Source organism: Megalobrama amblycephala, linkage group LG4 (assembly GCF_018812025.1).
Source record: "Megalobrama amblycephala isolate DHTTF-2021 linkage group LG4, ASM1881202v1, whole genome shotgun sequence".
Classification (NCBI taxonomy): Eukaryota; Metazoa; Chordata; class Actinopteri; order Cypriniformes; family Xenocyprididae; genus Megalobrama; species Megalobrama amblycephala.
In genome coordinates, this window is record NC_063047.1 from 54,898,626 (window position 1) to 54,914,237 (window position 15,612).

Sequence of the window (15,612 nt, forward strand, 5' to 3'; positions counted from 1 at the left end):
TGTCTGTTATGTTAAATAAAGTTGATTAATTAAAGCAAACCAAGTAGAACATATACTTTACCTGTGCACTGAGTTGTTGTTGACTGATCTCCTCAGACGCCCGGGCTGCAATGGCGGAAATCTCAAAACGGCCACAAGATGTCGCCGTAAATCGGCGAATCCGATATTACAAAACTGATACCCGATTATGGAAAAATGCTTAAATATCGGGAAAAATATCGGTAAACAGATATCGGTCGATCACTAATCATTACACATACTAGGAATTTGTTTTAGTGACAGAAGCTCCACAGTGCAACAGAGTGACAGCAACAAGACAAGACACAGATAATAAAAAGAATAAAAGAATATTATACAAATATACAAGATAGACAAAGTGCAAAAAAAGCAAAAAACAATATATAATATAGACAAATATTATAGATTTCCCTCGTCGGCGTGCAGAGAAGGGTTCCAAGTCGATGATTTGTCTCTTCAGGTCCAGATAGTGGTTAGGTCAAAACCAGGTTTGAGCTTGCTGGAAAAATGAAAGGAAGTCTCTTTTACCCCTTTTCCACCAAGGCAGTTTGAGTGCTGGTTCGGAGCCAGAGCCTAGTTTCAAATCAGTTCTTTGTCTTTCGACACACAAAGCACCAGCTCCGAACCAGGAAAAGTGGTTCATAAGTAGCACCAAAACATTGCTGGGCTAGAAGTAAGAGCCACTTGCGTCAGGGGCTAGGAGCGGGGTTACCGTGACCAACAAGAAACTTGTGACCGCCATTTTGAAATAGCAGCTAATCAAGCTAGTAGCAGCTCGATTGTAATCTCCGTCTATATACAAATTACGGCGAGCCGTGTTTGGATGCTGATGTAGGTTCGCAAAGCCATGAGCATCAACAGTAGTGAAACATCCGCGATTGTTGATAGAAGGCTTGTTCGAGATGCACCGGAGCAGCGTGGACTGATTCGGCGGGTGACATCAGAGTGCCGCGGGTCCACGGGAGCGTTTATAGAGCATATGACTTCTTGTGCTTTAGGATCGTTCTCGCGGAGCTTTGATGTCATGCGCCGATCACTATGCGAGAAGCCGATGCATCTCAAATGAGCCTGGTGTGTTTGTGTTTGGCGCTGCAGCGCTAGATTTGCTGTGAAATATGAGACGTACAGTGACGTAAGACCTGGCTCTGTGCTGGCTCTCTAACCTGTGGAAAGGCAAACCAGTTCTTAGAAGGCTCGTCAGTTGAACCAACTCCGAACTGGCACTAGCATTAGCTCTGCACTAGCACCTGGTTCGTGCTGGTGGAAAGGGGGTATTTGTCGTGGCTGGAGTTAAAGGTCCCGTTCTTCGTGATCCCATGTTTCAAACTTTAGTTAGTGTGTAATGTTGTTAGAGTATAAATAAAATCTGTACAATTTTAAAGCTCAAAGTTCAATGCCAAGCGAGATATTTTATATAACAGAAGTCGCCTACATCGAACGGCCAGTTTGGACTACATCCCTCTACTTCCTTCTTTAATGACGTCACTAAAACAGTTTTTTGACTAACCTCCGCCCACAGGAATACACAAGAGTTGCGTTTGTAGAGTGTGTTTGTTGCCATGTCGTCGAAACGCTGTTATTTTCATCCCGCAGTCCAATCACCGGGTCTGATTGCGGCTCAAATTAAAAGGGGAAAATTAAAGACATGTTTACAATAACACTGAGTGCATGCATCTCCACGTTATGGTAAGAGGCGTGACCTTTCTGGGCAAGATGCAACACAGGAACCGCTGGCACAATCAGAACTCGTTACGTATTTCTGAAGGAGGGACTTCATAGAACAAGGAAGTCATCAGCCCGTTTTTATGACAGTGGAAACAGCGGTATACAGATAAGTAAATTATGTGAAAAATACTGTGTTTTTTTACACGCGAAACATGAACACATGTTATATTGCACACTATAAACACAATCAAAGCTTCAAAAAACCACGAAAAACGGGACCTTTAAAGCTGAAGCGGCAGAAGACGTTGGTTGAACTTTGCGGCAAAACTTAGAAACATGAGACTTTCAGCGGAAAAGAAAATTTAGTAAAAGAAAAGAAAAGTGAGTGAAAGTTGGATGGCTTGAATAAGCTGCTTGTCTGTTCTTCTTGTTACTCCATGGTTACGCATTGTTCTGCTTACCCTGGTCTTTGCTGACTGGTTCTTTCTTCTGTTTGTCTTGTCTAGTCTTGACTTGACCAGTTCACTATCTTGCGATATGACTATTTAAACTTAGGTGTTTGTCACACCTCAGGAGTTTTGGCCAATCAGATATCGCCCTGTTTCAAAAGGGCTTTTCTCTGTCCCCAATCATGAATAGGTGTTACTTCCCTCTCTGCTTTAGCAGAGAGTACCATTTTAACCACAATTTCTATTAAATGGAATATGATACATTTTAAGCAGATTTCATTCAAGCCAGGATTTAGGAAAGAGGAAAATAATTAAATCAAGTCCAAATAAGGCATACTTTCAGTCAGTCATTCAAGAGTTATCACATTTACATGAATTGTGAGCGTTCTAAAGCAAAACTGGTTACAGGTAGTATTTGTGGACACATGATGTAAAATGTATGTAGTTAAAAGATGTTTGATAAGTCCATTTAAAATTGTTTGGAACAATTTTGATGCAATTTTAGTTGCAGAACAGACTTCATTGGTTTTTCTGTAAAGTTTTAGGTCCCTTAGAGAAACCAAAAGGGCCTGCATTGTTTCCCTTTTCGATCTGGTGATTAAAGACTCTATCTTCTTGGATGACCATTTGGTTTGTCACTTCTCCTGCTGTCAGGAGGCATGGGGGTTATAAAAGTAATTAACGTTGGTTTTCTCTGTAGACGAGCTGGAACCTTGATTCTGAATTAGAATTATGTTTTGAAAGAATCATCTGAATGATTCATTTGTCTGGTTCGTCCACGGTTCCTACAGCCATCATCACCTGGGTGTTGATAGCGCACAAGCGCAGCTGAGACCTGAACAGTACATGTTGCTATCTGCGTTTAAACTAGACTCATTTAAGCCTTGCCAATTTAAACATCAAGTGCAAGGCGCGAAAGAGAACTTGCGCAAGCTCTGTGAGAAGATTTGTGCTCTCATCCGAAGCGAGCATGCGGAAGCGCGTGTACAGCATGCAAATATTGAGGTCTCTTTCAAGTCTTGTTCTTGAATGGACAAATTCACACAAAATTATGTCTACATGCCGGGCTTGGCGAGTATCCTAGCAAGCATAGTTGGTTATGTCTTAAGTGAACTTAAACACTCGAGAAAGAACGCATGTGTTCAGTATCAGTGTACTGATCTGTGTATTATGTCTTAAAAAGACAGCAGCCCTTGCATTCCTGCTGTCTGAATGTATTTTTTTAATGTTAATCAAACAACAAAAGACAAGGAAATCACTCATTGCACTTGACTGAATAGTAACTTAATAATTAATAATGATTGATCTTTATTTCATTTATACAGTGAAGATTACATGCAATGTTGTTTTACATTTGATTAGCCACTTTATTCAAATTCTACCTGAAAACTGGATACATGAAAAACCTGAAAGGCTTTATTTATTTGTATCTTTGCTTTACTGTATTTATTTGTGCTGTTTGATTATTTGTTCTTATTTTCTTTAGTTTTATTTGACAGTAGTATTTTTTTTTTACCTGAACATAGCACATACCGAACCGTACCGAAACCGTGAGCCTAAAACCATGATACAAACCGAACCGTGAGTAATCTGAACCGTTGCATCCCTAATGTTCACATGTTCTTGTTCAAGAAGTTACAGTCGCTGTAATTATGGACATTGAATTGATTTTCGGTTGTTACGTTACGTGCCATTGTTTACAAGCTGTTTCTCTTTCCTCGTTTGAAACACTTACATTTCAGTAAGTTGTACTGTATCTTTCTTTCAACATACCTTCTTATTCATGTTTATTTCACGCTGTAGTAGTATAAAGAGATGAAGATGAAGAGATCATTGATTCACAGCACAGACCAAAAGATTGATTCTTCAGATTTAAAAACCGATATTGGTTCATCAAAATGAAAATCAAGTAAAATTGAGAAACCCAAGCCCTGTCAACCAAGCCCTACCAAATATATTTGTGCTGGAATTTCTTACAATATGAATATGTAACTTGCAGGAAATTATTATAATTGTGTGCAATACACATGCTGAATTTCAGGCTCAGAAAGTTCAAAATAATGAAGGGACAAAGGTTTATTAATAAAACATTCAGCTGAATATCACAAACAAGGCACAAGACAAAAAGGGGGGATAATAGGTTCTTTTGTCATAACTGGACAGAATGCTCAAGGGTAATCACTACCAACTTTTCCTTATTATAGTGGCATATAAAACATGACTTATTAACAGAGTATGTTTACTATTCTATGAATAATACATTTAATCCCTAAGAGACAGTGGAGTGAAAATGACAATTATTATCAAAAAGGATGAGAGCATAGAAGGGCTGTCAAATTAAAATTTTAATTTGTAATATTAGTTGAATTTAAAATAAAAATCCACAATCGAATGCAAAAACGGTGCATTTGAATTTTAGGTGTGCGTCAGGCAGTGGTGCATGAGATGCAATGATGTCGTTGTTGTGTTTTGATATTTTTGTTAGCCTATCCAGTTGAACCCGCTAGATGCAAAACACTGCAGAAACAGAGAAGCTCAATGCAGAGAAGAACGTGGTTACGTCAAAACCATAACCAAGCTGTTCACACAGAATTTTCTGCGCTGCTTTTCCATTTTTATTCGTGTATCGATTTTATTCCTTCTCCAGTAACTTGTTTTGAACTGAGCATCGGGAGTACCAGCACTTTTATTTTTCCACTTTAAGCACTGCCACCCCTAGCCATATATCAAAATGCTCAAGCAGTATTCACAACAGCATTCATCTTTCTCAGAGATTTGCAGTCCATGGAGTGTAGCTTCCTGTATGTGTGGTGTCAAAGCACTGGATGTGTAAACACTCCACAAATTACACCAGGTTTTTTTTCTTTTTTTTTTCTGAAACACTAACCTCATCTGACCTACACACAGACTGAATTCTAAAGGATTCACATGCATATCAATCATTAACATTTCAATGAATGCTGCTTTGTGTTTAAAATGTATTTGGATACTTAAATCATGCTTAAAATGTATGAAAATACCAAATTAAGATAAAACATATTTGGACATTTTCTGCATGTCAAAGGTTAGTGGATCACCTTGCCAATTAATGCAATAGGACACTTGTGTGAACTAGGACTTAATGCATCCACTAATCTTGCAATCAGCTGATTTAATTTCATTAAAAAAATGACTAGTTAATTGTGAGAAAAGGTCTGGGGATGTCCAATCCTGCATCTAGAGTCTTAAAGTCCTGCAGAGTATAGCTTCAACCTGCCTCAACACAGGTTCCTGGATGGGTCTAGTAATCCTGAAGATCTTGATTAACTTGTTTAATTATGATTGTAGTCAAACTCTGCAGGACAGTGGCCCGCCAGGAACAGGACTGGAAACCCCTTTTCTAGCATCATTTGCTTGGAGATGGCACTTGGGCTGCGTTCCAGTTCGGTTTTTAAATGCCCTTCCCTCGCTAACTTCACTCGGTCTCGTTGACTCGGATGTACGTCATTGCTTACGTTGCACGAGTGCCCACTTCTGGCGGAACCTTTGCAATGGGCTGAACTGGAACGTCCTAAGCCCTTGATCAGAAATTTATCCTTCACAAGAATTTATTCAAAAAATATTCAAATTTGAAACAGAGAATTGTTATTTTTGTAAATCATTGTCGGAATCAACAGAACATCTTTTTTTTGAGTGTGTGATTGTACATAATTTGTGGAAGGAAATACATAACTGGCTGATTTATAAGTCTATTCAAATAGATCTTTTTTCCTGGAATGGGATCAAATATGGACTTTTAATGAAGAATAAAAAAGTGGAATATTTGATAAATAATATAATACTATTTGTTAAATTCTATATCCACAAATGTCGTTTCACAAAATCTCTTCCAAATGTGAATGCATTTAAAAATGACTTTTCTTTATTTTTTAAAGCCTTAAAGAAAATTGATACAGTCCCTGCTATTAACTTTTTCTCAATTATATTAGAATATCAGTTGATATAAACCCCTATGTTAGGGAATTTGTATTGTTCTTAAGTTTATTTACTTTTTAATTCCTTGGTTAAGTTGTTATTGTTTTATGTACTTATTAATTTAAACACATTATGGCTGATAAGGTATAACTATTTTGTTTAAATAACTGGTGCTTAATACATTTTGGTTAGGGAGGATTTTTCCTTCATAGTTTTTTTGTAAGAAGGTGTAATGTGAGATAGTCGTTTGTTATGTGGTATGTCTTTTTGTTTTGTATGGTTTGAAGTTTAAATAAATGTATAAAAAAAAAAAAAAAAAAAAAAAGCCCTTGATCACTTGGAATCCGCAATGGAGCTGATTTATTATTTATTTTTTCCCCTTACAAATTTGTTTAATACAGCATTCTATATGTATATATGTGTGTTTTAAATGTTTAAAAAATAATTAATATATCATATAATTGTTTGTGGTAGGGTAAATTAAACACAATATGCGCTGACGTCATAATCGTGTTGCATTGTGGGTTATGGAGCTGCCTGAAGTGTACATGTGAAGTAGACTCGCTCCCTCGGTTAAAATCGAGGGAGCGAGGGTCTGTCCATGTAAACTTCCCTCGTCCACTTCACGAAGTGGAATGCACTTCAAAATGGCGGCAGGGATTCCCCCGAGGGGAAGTGTTTAGGGAAGTTCGCGAGTGCATGTCTAAAACTGGAGTGGAACGCAGCCTTGGTTTGATATATTGTACCGCAGAACAAAACACAGTAAAATTCATACAGTAAGTGTGACCTAAGTGACCAAATACCTCTTGTATCACATGCCCTATTTGTTGATTCACCGCATGTTACTGCATGCTTAGAGCTAAATAATTTCCGTGATCATGGAATCGCGGACGGAATCGCAGAATCCATTCATAAAAACGGAATTTACTATATAATGCGGAATGTCATGGAATTTGTCAAATTTTTGATGACTGGCAAACCGTCAAAATAAAAGTTCGATTTAACTTGACAGAAACATATTACTGTTGTACAGTAGAATTTAGATAAATTAATTTAACAATAAATTATTAAAATATATTTTTAAACAATAATTTAAATGTTTCTTCCATGTTTTAATTTTAACAGTAAAGCTCTGTTGTGCAGCACATTGTTTGACGAAAAAAAGTTTAATTTCAAGATTAAAAGATAAATTAAATGGTTTGTGTTCATTTGATTGCCAGAAAAATTTAAATTCACAACAGAACTTCTGAAAAAAAAAAAAAAAAATCATAAAAATATATTAATAAATAAATACATTTAATAAATAAATATTGTTGTTTTTAAGAATTCAATTAATTAGACATGCTTTTTGATTATTAAAATTGGAATTAAACCATTCAAATGGAATCCAGAAAACAGAATTTGGTAAAAATAGAATTTGAGGGGAAAGAATAAAATGTTTATCATAGGGCCCTAAAAAAATGTATTTTTTTTGTTAAACTTTTATTAAATTGTTGGTAAATTGGACAAGATTCATTATTTCAATTAATTAGACATGCTTTTGATTACTAAAATTTAATTTAACCATTAAAATGGAGTCAAAAATAAATAAAACGGAAAAAAAGGAATCCAGAAAAATTTAAACGGAATTTGGGAAAAAAATAAAACGGATGGCCCTACATGCTAGGGCTGGACAATTAATCGAAAAGTAATCGAAACCAAAATTCAGAACCTCTAACCAAGGTAATTTTCCCATGTTGTTTATTTACAGTTTTGTGTGCTGAACATCATAGAAATCAATGTTACTATTCGTTAGTTTTGAATGTAGGAAAAAACTAGTTAATTTTAAACCTTTTTGCACTATTTCCAACTTCCGGGTTTAAATGAGTCTTTGTGTGAACATCACAGGATGTGACGTTTTCTCATAGTATAGTACAGTGATGACTCATCGGTGTCTTGTGCCTAGGGATAGGTACCGAAACCCGGTATTAAATTGGCCCCCGGGGCTAAATTCTGAAAGACCGGTGTATTGATAAGCTCTGACATTAACGGTTCTGCTATCAGTACTGGAGAAATTGTGAAGAAAATACATGTGCATTTATTATTGCTATATAGACATTATCTTGCGAATTCTATCTCGCCAGAGTCGTCAGCTGTGTCTGTATGCAATAATATTAGGACATTTGTCTATGATGCATTTTTGCTTTCGCAATCCAGAAGAGAGATCACGCTTACGCGCTCAGGAGCTACAGCGCGCGCAGCCACTCACATGAAAGCCCTGTTTAATGGTGACGATTGAGGAGAGAACTAAACAACTAAACGTCTACTTACACTTTAGGCCTGTGATATTAAGCAAATTTTATTTTTGATTTCGATTTTGGCTTCCAAGGATCAGAAAGAAGATATCTGAGGTAAAACTATTAAAGACTAGCCGCGTTTCGTCTAGCCCACCTTCATTCTCTTCACAGCTGTGCGCGCTCGTTCCTCCCTAAACTCAAACTTAATGTCAGAATCAGCACAATCAGTGATTGTTGTAAAATGTCTTTACTGTTGCTAAATTGCAGTAAATGTTTGAAATGTTTTAAAACATTGAAAGCACACAATAATCTGCGCAATAGACGCTGTTCCTCGTGCTGAATTGTGTGTGCGGCGCGCGCTCCAAAACGGATCACAGATAGATAAACAAATTAGACTTTGGGCTTCAGGTGCACGTCCAAACGACAAACGACAGTACACACAAAAATATGTTAAAATGACCAGATTGGAGCGTGTTTAGCTACTTAAACGCAGTTTATATCGTAAGTGTACATGAATAGCTGGGAGAAAATCCGATGTGTGTTAATATCTATTGTCTTAAAGGCTGCATTTACACTGCAAGTCTTAATGCACAGATCCGATCTTTTGACCATATCTGATTTTTTGGCCAGTGTGTTTACATTCACTTTAGACGCGACTGGTATCCCATATCTGTTTACATTACTTCCTGCCCCAAAATGATCGTCATTGATAGTTTTAAATGCACATAGTAGATCCTCGGGTTTTGAATGGCTGTGCTATTAAAATTATTCATGGGGTGGCCATGATTAGCCTGTCAGAATGGATAAGTTAACAGCTGTCATGGATGTATTGGAGCGCAAATTCTGACCGAACGGATATAGACCAGAAAATAAAGGTAATTTGTGTGTAATTAGCAACTAATTCCGATCTGTGTCAAATGTGAGCAAAAGATCGGATTTTTTGTGCCAGTGTAAATGCAGCCAAAGTGACAGCAGTCACCTTCTGACAATTATTCCATCAGTGTTAATCAAACAACAAAATGCAAAGAGAAAATCACTCACAGCGCTTCATCTGAATATAGTTAGCTTTAATAAGCATTCATCTATTAATTTATACTTTACTTAGATTTCTCATATAGGCTAGGCCTATATTACTTACTTGAACACATGAACAAATTAAAGCACTTTATTTAATTTGTATCTTTGTTTTATTGTATTTGTCAGTTTGTTTTACTTTGTTTCTTTGTTCATGTTCTTACTGTATCTTATATAAAATAAAAAAAATGCCGGTCACTATATAATAAAGCAATGTTAATTCAGACAGTTAATTCAGTTAATTCATATATATCCTATGAAAAGACGTGATGCTTAATTCATGACAGCACGCGCTTAATTATTCATGACAGCACGCGTTGATTTCCTCTGACAGGCGCTCCAAACAGTGAGATTGGATACAATAAGTGAGATGCATTAATGGATAAAAAGACAAGTGTTTGTTTTTGGTTTGTAAGAGTTTCTGCACCGCATAAGTTCAAATCAAACAGTGAGATCACATACAACAAGCGAGAAATGCATTAATGGATCAAAAACGTGTGTTTGTTTTTGCTTTGTAAGAGTTTCTGCGTTGCACACGTTCTCTTCAATATCTGTGTCTATGACACAAACACGATTCATCCACATTTTTCTCCTTTAAGCACTTTTATTTTTCCACTTTAAGCACTTCCACCCCTAGCCATATATCAAAATGCTCAAGCAGTATTCACAGCAGCGTTCATCTTTCGCAGAGATTTGCAGTCCCTATGGAGTGTAGCTTCCTGTATGTGTGGTGTCAAAGCACTGGATGTGTAAACATTCCACAAATTACACTAGTTTTTTTTTTCCTGAAACACTAACCTCATCTGACCTACATACAAGCGTTTGTTTTTGGTTTGTAAGAGTTTCTGTGCCGCATAAGTTCGAATCAAACAGTGAGATCACATACAACAAGCGAGATACCTTTATGGATCAAAAACGTGTGTTTGTTTTTGTTTTGTAAGAGTTTCTGCGTTGCACAAGTTCTCTTCAATATCTGTGTCTGTGACACAAACATGATTCATCCACATTTTTCTCCTTAGCGTAAGGTTGAGAGGTCCATCTATCATCCTTTTCCATGTTTGTAGAGTTAGTTCATCGACTAAATATATAGGCTGTGGTGTTGTCACGATACTGGAATTTCTAACTTCAATACAATACCTTGAAGTACAGATATCCGATACCATTTTCAATACCATGGGGAAAATAACAATGCATATTGTTTTTACAGTAGGGTAATTTGCAATATCTTACACACAGCACAAGGAAGCTTGATTTCAAATGGTTAACTGAATTTAAAAAAGACCATAATTAAATAAGAACAAATGAACAAATTACTAACAATAGCACAAACAAATACAATAGAATAAAGATAGAAATTAAATAGACTGCTTTATTTTTTTCAGTTAGGTCTAACAGTAGTGATCAGGTAAGAAACTGAATAAAGAAACAAAGTAATCAAATGTAAAATAACATTGGATAATCTTCATTGTAAAAATTAAATACAGATTAATCAATTAAAGTTACAGAAGTTAATCAGTCAAGAGCAGTAAGTGATTTTCTCTGTCTTTTGTCGTTTGATTAACATTAACAACATAGAGAGTGGCACGTTTATTCGCCTGCTGTCTCTTTAATGACAAACGCAAGGACACATTCTTCCTGAACTGTTTTACGTCAGTGCTCACCAAGAACGGCATTGTGACATTGTTTCTGAGTGTGTTTGACCATTAATAAGCCATGATTTTTATGTGTTTGCGCTTCGTGTGAGCGCGAATAGAATTATGTGAAATCCCACGCTGAAATTCAGACCCGGTCACACCAACACTATCAAACCTGAGAGCTTGAGATGATTGAATGAGAGGAGGCGTGTGCATCTCAACTCGCTGTCAGAGAGGAGAGCAAGCAGCTGGTATCGGTCTATCAATACTGCAGAAAGGAGTATTGGTATCATTTCAGATATTTCAGTATCGATACATATCAAAATATCAATATTTTTGACAACACTACTGTGTACACGGCTTTTTAAAAATGGCGGGTCCTGGTGTTTCCCATCAGCATACACCTATGTCACTGGTAGTTCCTTTATGCTGGGTTAGACCTTTTACACTCTGAAGTAGTCGTGATTCGCCTCTCACAACGTGACATGCTCATAACACCTCTTAAACACGCAGAATAATATAAGTAGATATTTTTCCTTGTAATGGCGCCTTTGAACGATTACGAAATCGTGATCTTGATTAGAAATTCGATTAATTGTGCAGTCCTAGTTCACGGCAACCTGAGATCGATTCCCGTTTCGAGGTCCTTTGCCGATCCTACCCCCTCTCTCCGCCCAATGCTTTCCTGTCTGCTCTCTACTGTCGTCTCTGAATAAAGGCACAAAAAGCCCATAAATATAATTTAATAATAAAAAAAAACATAAATATCGCAGGTGCAGTCACGTGACTCCACCCCATCCAGTCAGCTGTGAGAAATGTTAGTGAGCTGTTATGTCAGAGCACTCTTTCATTAGGAAATATATCCCACCTTTAATAGTTAAGCAAATTTACAGTACACATCTTGTCAGCAAACTATGAGGGCAAGAAAAAGCAGCAGCAAAAAACAAAAACAAAATAATCATTCGTTAATTGTAATCAAGGTAAAATGTTCAATTAATCATCATATCGTCCAGCCCTACTGCATGTTTTACATAGGGCTGGGCGATACATCGCATGCGATTGTCACAACGCATTTTGTCAGTAAAGCCGGTTCCCTGATTGCCGCTAAATCGCCATCACCTGCTTTCAAATGGAGCAGCATTTAATAAACAGAGCCGTAGTTCACTGATAAGCTACGCAATATCGCGTTCATTATCGAAGGCGATTCATCTGCGATAATGAACGCGATATTGCGTAGCTTATCAGTGATCTACGGCTCTGTCTATTAAATGCCGCTCCATTTAAAAGCAGGTGATGGCGATTTAGCGGTAATCAGGGAACCGGCTTTACTGACGAAATGCGCGTGACAATTGCATGCGATATATCGCCCAGCCCTAGTTTTACATTATTTCTAGAAGACTATAGCAATACAATACAAACTTTGGCTCCTAAGAGCTGAATCTTCCTGAATGACAACCATCACAGAACATAAAAAGAGGACAGACTATTATGGATGTGCAATGTCTTTTAGAGGGTGTTATTCAAGCAATAACTTCACTTTGGGCACACAAATGACACACAATGACACAAGGAACAAATAACCCTGTACTAATTCATCAAAAATGAAAACTGGCCAAACACAGCTATCCTAGTTTGTCATTGCAGGGTAATGTCCTACAATGTTCTGCCTAGAATGTAAACCACTCCATACCAGCTGTCTTTCCTACTATTGATATTTCTCATTTCTGCTTACCTAAGTTATAGCACCTAAAAAAATAAAGTGAATTCTGGAGTATTTTACCAAATTATAATGCATTAAACACAAAAGCAGCAATGATATACAATTGTATGCTGAGTTTAAAATAAAAAAAAAGCACTGTCTGCTTTCCTCAAGGGACAAGAAACATCAAAATTCAAGACTGGATGTATGAAATTAGCTGTGGCATTTCACTATCTGATGTAGCGACAAAATTCTACGCAGTTACCCAGGCTGACTGAGATTTACACAGCAAGTATGCAGTCCATTTCCTGTCGTCTGAATGCAGACCTGCCAAATCCACTTCGACTGCACTTTCAAATATTCGGCTTCAGAACACATCTGTCTGTTCTTCAGAAATCTACACAAGTTTCTTTAAGTCAAAATGCAACAGGCTTCATTGAACTACAATACAGTAATCACCATCATCAAACATGTTCATAAAACAAACTCATTAATAGGGTCAATTACCTTTTATCCCAAACTCCTCTGTAGTGTGGAAGGATAATTATTTCCTAAAAGCAGAACAAGGAAGAGCCTACAGAATGAATGAGTCTAACATTAGATAGACTGAAAACACACCTCCATCTGCCAACTCACAGAAAATATAAGAGGCTGGTGCAACAATCATTCTCGGTAGCAACCAAAGGGTGTGTACTTGAAAAAATGCAAACCATCTACAGCAAAGTATCAATGACAACATCAGTGGTGTTTACGTCAGGATCGCTATGTGGGAAGTGTAGTCTAATGAAATGTTTGAGACTGAGAGTGAAAAATCATAGATAGAAAGAGATTCAGATACCGTACCTTTAGATGAACTTTTAGGGTTTCACACATGTAGTGTCCATCCAAATAAATTGGAACATGTCCTATCACCCTGCTGTCTTTATGTCTGCAATTAGAGTCACAGCCCTTAGTTCTCCTGGGTACTGCTAAACTAATCCACCCACAAACCAAACAGCAGCCACAGAACAAGAGAGAAGTTGAAAATGTGATCAGAAGAGGAGGACTGAATGACTGCCTGTAAACAGGTCATGAATAAAGTGAGTCTTTTGCTCCAAAGTCAAAACAGGCTTCCCTGGTTTTCAGAGAAGTCCAACACTATGTCCTAACCAGGTGTGACACTGAAGAAGATTCCAGTGACAAGTAACAATGAACATGACAATGGGGTGTGACGTGACACAATCACAAAACACAGCGAATCAGATCAGTTCACCCTGTTTGTGTTCTCTTGCACTAACAATGCACTAGGATAGCCACACAATTTTTTTTTTTTTTTCTTTAATTATATTGCCTTACACAGCAAAGAATATATATCAAGTCAGTATTCTCTTCAGACCTGGCAGACTAATCTATTGTTGATTTGTTTGAATTCATGACACATCACAGTTTCCCTGACAACTAAACATGTCAGGGAATGTTTATGATGTTGCCAGGTCACATATTCAGTGATTGATAGTGCTAGGGGTAGGCGGTCTGATGATTTTCTATCATGATCAATCTTGAAGACATTCACAATCTCCTTTTTTTATGTCCTCATAATAATGTAAAAATACAGCAATGACTGCCTACTAGATGGCTGGCCAAATTATATCATGTGTCCTTGTTATATGTCTTTGCATGGTGACACATTTGAAAAACAATTCAACAGCAGTATAGGGCTGTGCGATGAATCAAATTTTAGTTTCTCTTTCGATTTTGACTTCAAACAATTATGAAAATGTATGTTTTATTTTAAACATTATCACAAGATAAAATGATCACTGTGACGCATGCTGTTCCTTTCCTTTAAACATGGTGTGGTTTCGCTCCTCCTTAAAAGCCTAAACCTAAAGTACAAATCAGTCAAATCATGTAACATGACTGTCTTAAAATGCAGTCTATGTGGGACATTTTAAAACAGCCGTCTGTCAGAAGCTAGTTATTTTAGATTTTAAAGTTTTAAATATGGTTATTTTTCTTACACAAATGCTTTGCTTCGCTTCAGACGGCCTTTTATGATGGATGGTTGCACTTTTTTGGGCTTCAAAATCTCATTCTCAATTCACTGCTATTATAAAGCTTGGAGGAGCCAGGACATTATTTAATATAACTCTGATTATATTCGTCTGAAAGAAGAAAGTCATATAGGATGGCTTGAGTAAATCATGGGGTAATTTTCATTTTTGGGTGAACTAGCCCTTTAAGTGAACAATCAGTTGGGAAAGAAAATGGATGTGTGTCATTATATTAGATCTATGCATTCTGTCTTAAAGTCTAATACAAGAATCAATGTATATTTATTTTCATACAGTGAAGACTATGCAGTGTTTTAAAGTTTAAAATTTAAGATTCAAAAGATTGCCCACCCCTAGATAATGCATAGTGTATGTAGATGCAAATAACTAGTATATTACACATTGTCACCAAACAAAGATGAAGACAGATGAAGGCAGATTCAAAATATATACAAGGTTTAATCCAAAAGCAGGCGAAAAGGTGTAACAGTGTGCCCAACAGAAACACATACAACAACAGACAACTGAAGGCTGAAACAGAGCAACTTAAATACACAGTGATAATGAGATAATAACGAACGGGTGTGATGAGTGTCTATGACAACTGATGACTGCCAGGAAACTAAGACAAAGAACACACATGTGACACATAAGACACATGACTGATGAAAACAAATTGAAAGTCCATGAAAACAAAAACAAAAACTAAGAACAAACAAAACTGACTAATTTGAAACATGCAAGTAGTAGCCTAACATTAGCCACTCGCTCTAGCTTTAATGTTAACCTAGATAAATGTGTGCTATTATT

At 36.8% G+C, this 15,612-nt stretch overlaps 1 protein-coding gene across 7 annotated transcripts in view; it reads right to left on the minus strand.

The window, feature by feature from the left end:
* specc1 (sperm antigen with calponin homology and coiled-coil domains 1) overlaps positions 1–15,612 on the minus strand; it is a 228,311-nt gene that overhangs the window by 205,695 nt on the left and 7,004 nt on the right. The window contains exon 1 of one of the 7 annotated variants that reach the window (XM_048190066.1): positions 13,613–13,635. The exons of 5 other annotated variants lie outside the window; for them this stretch is intronic. The gene's annotated coding sequence lies outside the window, so the exon portion shown is untranslated. Of the gene's footprint in view, positions 1–13,276; positions 13,301–13,612; positions 13,636–15,612 lie in introns of those variants that run through there. One more of the 7 variants, XM_048190064.1, reaches the window with a different exon arrangement.